The sequence below is a fragment of the Bombina bombina genome, chromosome 3 (genome assembly GCF_027579735.1).
Source record: "Bombina bombina isolate aBomBom1 chromosome 3, aBomBom1.pri, whole genome shotgun sequence".
Classification (NCBI taxonomy): Eukaryota; Metazoa; Chordata; class Amphibia; order Anura; family Bombinatoridae; genus Bombina; species Bombina bombina.
This window is the reverse complement of record NC_069501.1, coordinates 1,201,019-1,213,370: the sequence shown is the minus strand read 5'-3', so window position 1 is coordinate 1,213,370 and position 12,352 is coordinate 1,201,019. Positions and strand designations below refer to the sequence as shown.

The 12,352-nt window shown below is 42.1% G+C and overlaps 1 non-coding gene across 1 annotated transcript; it reads right to left on the bottom strand.

Annotated features, from left to right (window-relative positions):
* Positions 1-576: 576 nt before the first annotated feature.
* Positions 577-762, bottom strand: LOC128654976 (U2 spliceosomal RNA). Its single transcript, XR_008401598.1, has one exon. It is a non-coding gene; the product is annotated as a U2 spliceosomal RNA (small nuclear RNA).
* Positions 763-12,352: the final 11,590 nt, after the last annotated feature.

Genomic DNA, 12,352 nt, shown 5'->3' with positions numbered 1-12,352 from the left:
AAAATTCCATGAGCGGGCACCAGGTGGAGAAAGAAGCACACGGACAACATTGACAGCTCCAAAGACTTTTATTGTCTGCCAAGAAGGAGGGAGACATAGATAGATAGATAGATAGATAGATAGAAAGAAACAAACAAACAAACTAACAAACAAACAAAAGAAAGATTTAATAAACACATAGCTATAAATCAAGCGATGGACACATCAAAATACATACAAAAGGATGACACACATACATCAATAAATAAATAAATCGACAAATAAATACATAAATAAATAATTAAATAAATTCACGCTGCAAGACATAGATTTGTGCGGAAAGGCTCGTCTTATGAAAAAGGAACAACCAAGGCTAACAAACACGTCGCCTCGCCAGCTAAATACCGCTTCCTAGGCTTTTTGGGCCCAGCACACAAGGGGTTAACAAGACTCGGAAACAGAAAGCAGGCAGGAAAGCTGCTCGTCGCTGAGGCTTTCTTGCACAAAATCTGCTGCTGCTGCAGCTCTTTTCGGCTTTTGGTTGTTGCATGGATGATGAGGAGGAGGATCATTCTGTTTTTGTCACACAGCAAAAGAGAGGGGTGCACCGGTCCTGGAGGTACTGCAATACCAGGTCAATGCGTGGAGTGGACAGAGCAAGCTCTTCTTCCATCTCCCTGTTTCAAAAATCCATTTAATATATGGCACCCAGATATGGCGCGTATCAGATATTAAACTGATAAGAACAGATTTTTTTTTTATCTTTTATTGAAAAAATACAATTTAACAATAAACACAGAAAATTTTCATAAATACAATCCATAAAATTATACACTATAAAATCATAATTTAAAAAAAAAAAAAACTAAATATGCCTTTAACACTATCCACTAACATAAAATCTGTCCCTCAATCTTTCCCTTTCTCTAAACAAACTTCTTTACAAATCTTCAGATAAGTCTAAAAGAGAGAAAAAAACTAAATTAATCAATCATCATTTTTTTAGACCACTTCAAAGGCATTATGGTCATTAAACTTCCTATCTAATAAAAAGTACATATACATAATACTAAAAATTAGACCCATACAATCATCCACTTAAACAACTTCATTCCTAAAAAGGCAGAGGTTACGGATTTTCCATAATGACACTTTTATGGAATTAATAATTTGCCAAGCCACACGATCTTTCACTCGTGATAAAGACAAGCCACAACCATACAAGACCATTTTATGTGTCACCAGACGTACTTCACAAATCTCAATCAACAGAGGAAAACAGTCCCATAAGAGATGAAATTCAGTTTCACTGGCACCGCAGTCACCCCTCGGACACACTTCTGTTCTCACCAGTCCTCTCCTATGCTGAAAAGCACGTGTAGGGATGCATTCATGCACTGCGGCCCAAGCCAAATCCTTCTGCGGATTAAGAAGACATTTATGTGACACTTTCATCCAAATTTCTCTACATCTGGTCTCTGAGAATCTCTCCACAGGGATTGGCTGCACATCCTTAGAAACAAAACGTGATAATTTATAAGGGTCTTTAACGATGTCACAAGAAACCAAAGATAAATGGAAATCCACTACAATTTTACTCAGAAAAAGGTAAAACTTTGGAGGAACTAACCTAAAAGGAAATCTCAAAGAAATAGAAAACCAATTAAATTTTCTTAAAAAACCTCCAAGAAAATATTTTAAAAAAGCAGCCGTTTTACTTTTTTTTTCAACAGATCTTACAATATAGGAAAGTAACTTAAGGTAAACAAATTTACCAACATCAGGGAAATCCTTTCCTCCCAAACAGCTTGTCTCTATTTAATTTCTCAATTTTTGAAGACCAAAAAAAATGAAAAATTGGCTTCTTAATTTTCTTCAACCACAGAGCATTCGGTGGAAAAATAAAACAAGAATAAAGAATGATGGGTAAAATAATAGCTTTTATTACCAAAACTTTACCCTCTTGGGACAAATCTCTCAAAGACCAAAACTTTGTTTTTGCCTCAATCTTTGAAATTATGTGCAACCAATTCTCCTGTCCTGATAATTTCTTATCAAACCACACACCCAGAATTTTAATCTTATCATGAGCCATTTGTACATCACATGGCACATCATCCTTCCACTCACCAAATGTCATGCAGACTGATTTATCCACATTAACACGCAATAAAACCCTGTGGATAGATGCAAAAGAAGAACACAAAACATTAACATCATCCATGTAAGCACAGACTTTAGCTTCTTGACCACCAGAGCAAGGTACACAAACCCCTTTAATCACCTTATCTCCCCTTAACTTGTTCAAAAAGGGTTCAAGGGCACAGATAAACAACACCGGTGACATAGGACACCCCTGCCTGACACCTGAATTTATTGCAACTGGAGAGCCACTAAAACCATTAATCTGGAGCTCACTAGAACCTCCTCTATACAGTTCTTTAATCTGGGAAACAAGCTTTATAGGGAAACCCATTTTACACATGGTGGAAAATAAAAACTTATGGGAAATTGAGTCATAAGCTTTCTGAAAATCTAATGATAAACAAGCTATTGATTGCTGTCTTTCCAGGGTGTATAAAATGCCATCTCTTAAAAGACTCAAACCATCATGTATTGTTCTACCAGGGATGGCACAAGTTTGGTCCTCTTTAATTACAGTATGAATCACTGACTTAATTCTATTAGCAAGAATTTTTGTGACTAACTTGTAATCACAATTTAACAAGGTAATAGGTCTCCAATTACGGATATTCTCCTTAGATCCTTTTTTATACAGAAGAACTATACTACCCTTCTTAAAAAAGTCAGGAATCTCTTCTCCTGATAAACAAGCTTTGCACACTGTCAGGATATCATCTTTAATCAGGTCCCAAAAAACCTTATAAAACTCGTAAGGTACGCCATCTACACCTGGAGTCTTGTTACTGTCCCCTGCCTCAACAGCAATCTTCAATTCCTCCATAGTAATTTCCTTAACCAGATCAGGAACATCCTCATCTTGTACTGTAGTTGAAAAAGAGTCAACAAAATCAGACAAACATACATCATCCACAGGTTTTTGAGCATATAAATCAGAATAAAAATTACTTGCACATTCTAATAGCTCAGTAGAAGAGGTAAACCTCAGCCCATCCTCCTCTAAGGCCTCCATCTCAGTTCTAGAAAAAGGTTTTTTAAAAAAGTAACGAGTACGGGCGGAGTCTGGCCACGCTTGCAGATGGCCGCATTCTAAGAGGGCTCCATTATCCCGAGCCAGTTCAGATCCCTCTACCTGACTTCCTTCCCTTCAATCCTTCCCCTTTGGCTTCATTAATGCCCCTGAAGTATCCCCAATACACTGCGTGACCAGGCAAACACTGATAATTAGGAGCGCTCAGCTCCCATCGCAACCCAGCACCTCCTGAGGCCTTTGAGTCCTTCGACCCGGGAACACACTCGCGGCTCGGCCTGTGATTTGAGGTGAGAATTAGCGGGGGTAAAGACTGTAGCAACCTTGCAGCATCTCTGATGACAAGAGACCTGTATGACAGGTCACATACACCATCCCCACACTCCTCACATACCTCGCCCTGCACGTCGCCAAGTGGCCCTGCCGCGGCGCATACCTAAGCACAGACCAAGGGGCTATTCTTGCCTGCCACAAGTAACCTACCTCAGAGAAGGGACGCCTCAACACCCCCTGGGGGAGGCTGGAGAGTGCTTCTCCCCCTGACTCGCTCCTTGGGCCTCTAGTTGTGAGCATGCGGTAGCGCTCCCCGGAACATCACACGGATTACTAGTCCCAGGCCTTTTTCTGCTCCCATCAATCTGCTGCATTTCCTGGCACCGGACACCTCAGCTGGGGCTCTTAGATAGATAATTGTGCTCAGCTAACTTAACTTAGCCCAGGGTAATCAGGACAATTCTCATATTCAAAAAGCTTTCCCAATTACTTCACAAAAGGGCACATATAGCACCTATCAACTGTGCCCCATTCTTGTTTCTAGTTTCTGTGTGATGCCTTGCAAAAAGCACAATAAACCAGGAGTGCTCAGTACTGGGAAAACACTAAAACAATACCTTACTCCCAGGGATACCCTCCCTGACTCAAATGACAAGGACATGTCTAACTCACAAAGTATTGACTCAGTACCTACAACTACCCTAGACCATACAGCCTTTGTCACTAAACAAGACATTCAGCACCTCTCCTCCAAAGAGGATATCAACGTAGTGCTTAAGGAAATGAGAACACTTTTTGGGGACCTTAGAAAGGACCTGGGTGCCCTGGACCGCAGAGTTCAAGCCCTAGAGGAGAAACAGAACCCTACTAACCTGAAGATACAAAATAATGCAGCAAATATAAGTGATCACGAAGATAAACTTTTTTTCCTCAATGAAAAGTTAGAGGATCTGGAGAACAGATGCCGCAGAAACAACCTCAGATTCAGGGGGGTATCTGAGACAGTGCAGCCCTCCACCATCGAGGGTTATCTGCAGGCCCTCTTCAAAATTATTAAGGACAGTCCATCAGCTCCTGATATCTCAATAGAAAGGGCACATAGAGCCTTAAGGGCAAAACCTCCACCTAAGGCCCCCCCACGTGACATCATTGTAAGATTTTCAAACTTCAAGGATAAGGAGGACATCCTCCGAAGCGCAAGAATTAAAAAAAAACATCTACCATGCAGGAGAAGAGATCCACATCTATTCTGACCTCTCCCAAGCTACCTTACAGAAAAGGAGAGACCTTTCATTCATCACAACACACCTGAGGAATCACAAAATCCTTTACAGATGGGGCTTTCCAGTCTCTATAATAGTCAACCATAACAACAAAACTTTTACCTACAGGCCAGGAACTGATCCTGCTCTTTTCATCAGCGATCTATCCCTACCCTCTGCCTCGAATCATGAGAGCGAGACCACCCCTGGACACGGTGTAGTATGATCTTTAATAGGATGACTTATTTATTGTTGTATACACCTAAATGCCTATATAGCAGGACTTTTGACCTCTTGTTAGAGGATTCCTCTAGCTTGTCAGTTAACACCTTTAAGCACACAAATGCATGAAAAGACTATAGTAATGTATTCAGCCTCCTTATACTGCTATAACTTTCCACAATATGGACTCGGTGTAGTATGAACTCTAACATAAAGTATTGATTGATGTTATAGACTTCTAAATATCTACCTTGCAGGTCTTGTATAACTCTGTTAGATATGATTTCTAGTTAACTACTTAGCTACTTTTAGCTACTTTTATCACATTAATGTATGCTGGGACTTGAGTAGCCTCTCATTCTCTGTATATTTCAACAACACACCATAATAACACTTGCATTTAAACATAAGACTGTGGGCAATGACAAACTTCCTTTATTAATCTCTCTCCCGGACCAGGGTAATCCCACAACCCTCCTCAAGATCTCACTATCCCATATCACTGTAATGAGCAAACACAAGACTGACTTAAATTACTTCTTGGCGACTCCCTTGGACTGCTGACCTCCACACATTTGTTAGCCCATAGTCACAGTCCCTTTTCTTCGTTACTGGTGTCAAATGACACAAACACTTAACTTCTAACCCCGCCTAGGGGTGGGTGGGGACGGCGGGTCTACACTAAAATTGCAGGCATTTGTTACCTAAGCCCTCTAACGACCCAACCCCCCCACCTTTTAATCTGTCACTGACAGCGCTTGACTGAAGATCCCTTTACCGGGTGAGACTACTTTTTATGACCTCCCCCTTCTTGAACATCCATACAGCTCAATTCCCACAGTAGTACTCTGACACTATTCCCTATAGACTTTTGGGCTCCAATCTTAGGGGTCTTGTGTATTTCAACTGGCTATGCTTGGTGCACTGTTAAGTTTATCGCACAGTTTAACATGTTATTGCTTCAAATACTGTCAATGTTTCATTGTTATTTTAGTGAGTAATTCACGTTTGTCTATACTCATGTTTATCTTATTGTTTGGAGGTCTCCGCCCCTTCACGCAACATTTGTTTTCAGGTCCTCCTTGAGTTGACTCCTTCCCCTGCACTCCCACAACTTCCCACTTACACACCTTTTGGGGGGGGGGTCCTTGTTGTCCTTCTTCCAGACATTACTTTTGAAAAGTTACACTAATACAATCACTAATACAATACCTAGACACCGGGACTTTCTTGCTCTTTGCCTGACTCCCCCTCACCTGAGTAGCCCCTTCCATCCAGCTATTGAACATCCCCAGACCCTAATTATGTCTTCTCTTCCTGAGTGAAGCCTCTCTACCCCTGTTATTATTTTTTTTATTTTTTTCACTTAACTGAGCCATACCGAGAATAACCCTCCTCTCCCCCCACATGCTGAACTTCTTTGCCACTAATAATAACCCCAATATCAGATCTCCCTACCCTACCCCGATTACACCCACTAAGAGATCAGGGACTAGTCCTCCCAGGGCCACCTCCCTTCCTTACCCCCCTCCACCCACCTCTCCATACCTTGAAGCGGATTTTCTTACCCTACCCACCCCCTCACCCCCCCAATTTGTTTTTTTTTTTCCTCTGTCAGGTAGACCAGCATTTATCTCACACATTAGGAACCTTTACCAAACTGGTCTCGGGATTACTTCCCCCGTTATACATTATTAACCATTTCCTCAGCACTTATCCCTCCTTGCATTAACTCTCTTTATCTAACTCTTCTTATTCCTACTTACTCCTCTCTTACTCTACATCAACCCCCACTCTACAGTTTCCCTCCTCTCCTTGCTAACCTCTTACCCCTCCCCTTTTTTTCTCTCTCTCTCCTCCCCCCCAAATGGCTAAATACAGTAGATTCCAGGAACACACCATTAGACTAACTTCCATCAACGCCAAGGGTCTTAACAGTCCTGGCAAGAGATCTATAGCATTGAAAGAATTGCACAAATTAAACAGCCAAATCCTCCTAATCCAAGAAACTCATTTCCAGAAAGGTAGGGAACCCAAATGGAGCAACCCCCACTACCCCACAGCATTTTTTGCATCCGGCCCCCATAAGAAAAACGGCGTTGGGATCCTGATCCACAAATCACTCCCACTACAGGTTTCACATTTAGTAAAAAAAAAAGACGGCAGATTCCTGATTTTGGTGGGGACACTCTATAGCCATCACATCACGATTGCCAACATTTATGCACCGAACCATACACAAGCTCCTTTCTTCAAAAAGGTCTCAACCAAATTATTGGATATTGCAAAAGGGGTGACCTTTCTGGCAGGGGACTTTAATCTTTCCTTAGATCCCTTACTTGACTCATCGAAGGGTATATCCTGTACCCCTTCTAAAACACTTAAAGCAATTAGAGCTTCCCTTGCCAGAATGACCCTCCACGACACATGGAGAACGTTGCACCCCACCCAGAGAGATTACACATTCTTCTCCCCTCCTCACAATTGCTACACACGCATTGATCACATTTACACCGACTCTAACGGCCTCTCCATAACAACCCATTGCGACATCGGCGCAATAACTTGGTCGGATCACGCCCCGATATCTTGCACAATTCTGTGGCCAGATCTCCCTATTACCTCCAGAATATGGAGATTGGATGATTTCCTACTAGATGACCCTCTTATCTCAAAAGATATACAAACTGAATTAATAGATTATTTTAAACTCAACTCCCACTCTTCTAGTTCGGCTCTCACTGAGTGGGAAGGCCACAAGTCGGTAATACGAGGCAGTTTCATTAAACATAAAGCTAAAATTAATAGAAAAAACAGAGAAAAATATTCTAACCTGTTATCCCAAATTGGATCTTTAGAATCAGAACACAAAAAAGATCTCTCTAATGAGTCGATCAAGACTCGCCTCCTTGAGGCCAGATCCTCCCTTACAAAATATCTCATAGAAATACACCAAAGGAAGGCCTTATACTTGAAACAATATTTCTTTGACGGGGGCAACAAGCCGGGCAAAATTTTAGCCCGCTGTCTACGCAGAAAACAACTTAATGCCCATATACACACTATCCTAACGAAAGACAACGTCACCCTTAAGAGTAGCGACCAGATTGCTTCTGCTTTTCACTCGTACTATTCCAGGTTGTACAATATAGACCCTCCCCACAGCAGAGTATCACAGCCTTTGGGCTCAGATTCCTCACTATAAGAGGCAACCAACTCGTACTTCTTAGGGTTAAATCTTCCCTCTCTATCAGAAGAACAAGCCCAGCACCTAGACTCCCCTATTTACGCAGAGGAGCTAATTCAGGCTATTAAAGACTCTCCTTCAGGCAAAAGCCCAGGTCCCTATGGCTTCACTCCCGGTTACTATAAGGCCTTCAAGGACATCTTGATCCCCCACATGTTACACATTTTTAACACATTAAGAGAACACCCATATCCAGATCTCTCCTTGAGGCCCATGTCACTGTCATCCCCAAACCAGGTAAACCTCACACCAGCCCTGAACACTTTAGACCCATATCATTAATCAATACCGACATGAAAATTCTAGCTAAGGTCCTTGCCAACAGGCTTAACAAGTTTCTCCCATGTCTAATATCTAATGACCAGGTAGGGTTTGTCCCCGGGAGGGAGGCAAGGGACAACACCACCAAGGTCCTGAACCTGATTACCCACGCCAAAGTTGAGGGGAAACCTATGGTCCTGTTTGCAATAGATGCAGAAAAGGCCTTCGACAGGGTCAGATGGTCGTTCCTAAAGAGAGATATGCAGGAAATGAATATACCCGAAGCCTTCATTAACATGTCACTCTCACTTTACTCGAACCCCAACGCCAGAATCAGAGTTAACAATGTCCTCTCTGACTCATTTGACATAAAAAACGGAACAAGGCAAGGATGCCTACTTTCCCCCCTCTTGTTCTATATCTCGATAGAGGTACTAGCTAAAAAAATTAGAGAAAACAACGAAATCAAAGGACTCCGGGTGGGCGACAATCACTACAAACAGGCCCTCTTCGCCGATGACGTCCTTTTCACCTTGACTGAGGCGGAAAGCTCTGTTCCAGCCCTGCTCAGAGAACTTGAAGCATATGGCTCCATTTCTAACTTTAGTCTTAACATTAGCAAATCTGAGCTTCACAATATTAACACTCCTCATCACCACATACAATATCTAAAGAATAACTTTAATGTCTCCATAGCCCAACAGAAACTCAAATACCTGGGTATTTTCCTATCACCCTCCCCTCAAGACCTATTTAAACACAACTACCTCACCCTTAAACAAGCAATATCTAGAGACCTTTCCACATGGAAAAACAAACCTCTCACATGGCTAGGTAGAATAGGGGTGGTAAAAATGAATGTCTTACCCAGGATCCTATACATCTTACAAACGCTTCCCATCCCCCTGCAGAGAGGTTATGTAGAACAACTCCAAGGTATAATAGAACAGTTCATCTGGGCAGGCATCAAACCTAGGATCCCCCAAAAAACAATGTATCTCCCTAGGCTCAGAGGTGGCTTGGGCGTACCCAACTTATTAAACTACAGAAGAGCTATTTTACTCCAGCACATTGTGGAATGGTCACATAATACCAATAGTAAGTCATGGGTGGAATTGGATAGACACATATTCAAGCTCAACAACGCTGGCTCTTTGGCATGGACCCCTCCTCGCCACAGACCCAAAATATTGCACAATTTTGCAATAGCCTCGGCAACACTAACAGAATGTGACAAGCTAGTAGCCACGGGCACTCATATTTCGTCTAAACATAGCCCACTCACTTCCTTCCTGGAAAACCCTGACATCCCTTATCATAAACTCGGCTCCAGAATTAAGCAACCATTTAGCCTCAAATCAAATTCTATCCACTCCATAATCGAAAACGGTAAACTCAAATCACAAGCTAGACTAATGGAAACACACGGCGAAATCTTCTCCTCTTGGTTTCACTACTCCCAGCTCATACATTAAATCTCCCACCATAAACACAAAAAAGATTTAGGCAGGGAGTTAACACCTTTTGAGAAAATCTGCTCCGCAACAGATGCCCCTAGACACCTTATTTCATCCTTATACCAAATCCTGGGGGTTCCGGATGCGGACACTCTCCCCTCATATACTGTAGCTTGGAGTAGGGACTCGGATATAGATCCTGATACAAAAACATGGCTTAAGGCCTTCGCTATAACCAAAAGCTCATCGGTGTCTGCCCAGATTCAGGAAATGCATTTAAAATTTCTCTGCAGATGGTACCTTTCCCAATCTCAATAGCTCATGCTGGAGAGGCTGCGGCGAGGAGGGTTCTCTCCACCACATTTGGTGTACCTGCCCAAAATAACTTAATTTGTGGTCTGACATCTCTCGTGAAGCCTCCGAATTATTAAATACACAAGTCCAGATCAATGTCGACCACCTCCTCTTCAGGACACTTCCTAACACAAACTCCACTGCTCATAAAGCACTTTGGCTCATAATGATAAACGCGGCCAAAAAACTAATCCACAGACACTGGAAAACCCAAATCCCCCCCCCTCCCTCTTAGATTGGAAGACCCAAGTGTCAGAGCTAATTACCTTAGAAAAATTCCATTACTCCCAAACTCACGACCTCACCACCCACGAGATGATACAAACCATCTGGAATAGAACCATTTAACTATATCAACTATGAGCCCACCTCCCCCCCCTTTTTTTTTCTCCTCCCTTTTCTTCTCCCTTTCCCTCTCTCCTCTTCCTCTCCCTCTCTTCTACTTAATCTCTTCCTTCCCCTCTAGATCACCCCATTTAACCATGCATCACACTTGTCCATTTATAAAAACTTGAGCTCCAAAAGGTAAAGGGTGTTCAACGACCTTTAATGTTTATTGTTGTGTGTGGATAAGATCACGGTGAACCTTCTTTTCACATAATGTATGTAAAGACTTTTATTTTCTCTTATATGTGAACTTATCTTGTTTTACACACACTTTCTTGTTATCAATAAAGCTTGTTTTGAAAACAAAAAAAAAAAAAAAGTAACGAGTACACTTTTCGTTCTCCTCAACTTCCTTCACTCTAGAATTGAAAATACAGGGAGTGCAGAATTATTAGGCAAATGAGTATTTTGACCACATCATCCTCTTTATGCATGTTGTCTTACTCCAAGCTGTATAGGCTCGAAAGCCTACTACCAATTAAGCATATTAGGTGATGTGCATCTCTGTAATGAGAAGGGGTGTGGTCTAATGACACCAACACCCTATATCAGGTGTGCATAATTATTAGGCAACTTCCTTTCCTTTGGCAAAATGGGTCAAAAGAAGGACTTGACAGGCTCAGAAAAGTCAAAAATAGTGAGATATCTTGTAGAGGGATGCAGCACTCTTAAAATTGCAAAGCTTCTGAAGCGTGATCATCGAACAATCAAGCGTTTCATTCAAAATAGTCAACAGGGTCGCAAGAAGCGTGTGGAAAAACCAAGGCGCAAAATAACTGCCCATGAACTGAGAAAAGTCAAGCGTGCAGCTGCCAAGATGCCACTTGCCACCAGTTTGGCCATATTTCAGAGCTGCAACATCACTGGAGTGCCCAAAAGCACAAGGTGTGCAATACTCAGAGACATGGCCAAGGTAAGAAAGGCTGAAAGACGACCACCACTGAACAAGACACACAAGCTGAAACGTCAAGACTGGGCCAAGAAATATCTCAAGACTGATTTTTCTAAGGTTTTATGGACTGATGAAATGAGAGTGAGTCTTGATGGGCCAGATGGATGGGCCCGTGGCTGGATTGGTAAAGGGCAGAGAGCTCCAGTCCGACTCAGACGCCAGCAAGGTGGAGGTGGAGTACTGGTTTGGGCTGGTATCAAAGATGAGCTTGTGGGGCCTTTTCGGGTTGAGGATGGAGTCAAGCTCAACTCCCAGTCCTACTGCCAGTTTCTGGAAGACACCTTCTTCAAGCAGTGGTACAGGAAGAAGTCTGCATCCTTCAAGAAAAACATGATTTTCATGTAGGACAATGCTCCATCACACGCGTCCAAGTACTCCACAGCGTGGCTGGCAAGAAAGGGTATAAAAGAAGAAAATCTAATGACATGGCCTCTTTGTTCACCTGATCTGAACCCCATTGAGAACCTGTGGTCCATCATCAAATGTGAGATTTACAAGGAGGGAAAACAGTACACCTCTCTGAACAGTGTCTGGGAGGCTGTGGTTGCTGCTGCACGCAATGTTGATGGTGAACAGATCAAAACACTGACAGAATCCATGGATGGCAGGCTTTTGAGTGTCCTTGCAAAGAAAGGTGGCTATATTGGTCACTGATTTGTTTTTGTTTTGTTTTTGAATGTCAGAAATGTATATTTGTGAATGTTGAGATGTTATATTGGTTTCACTGGTAAAAAATAAATAATTGAAATGGGTATATATTTGTTTTTTGTTAAGTTGCCTAATAAT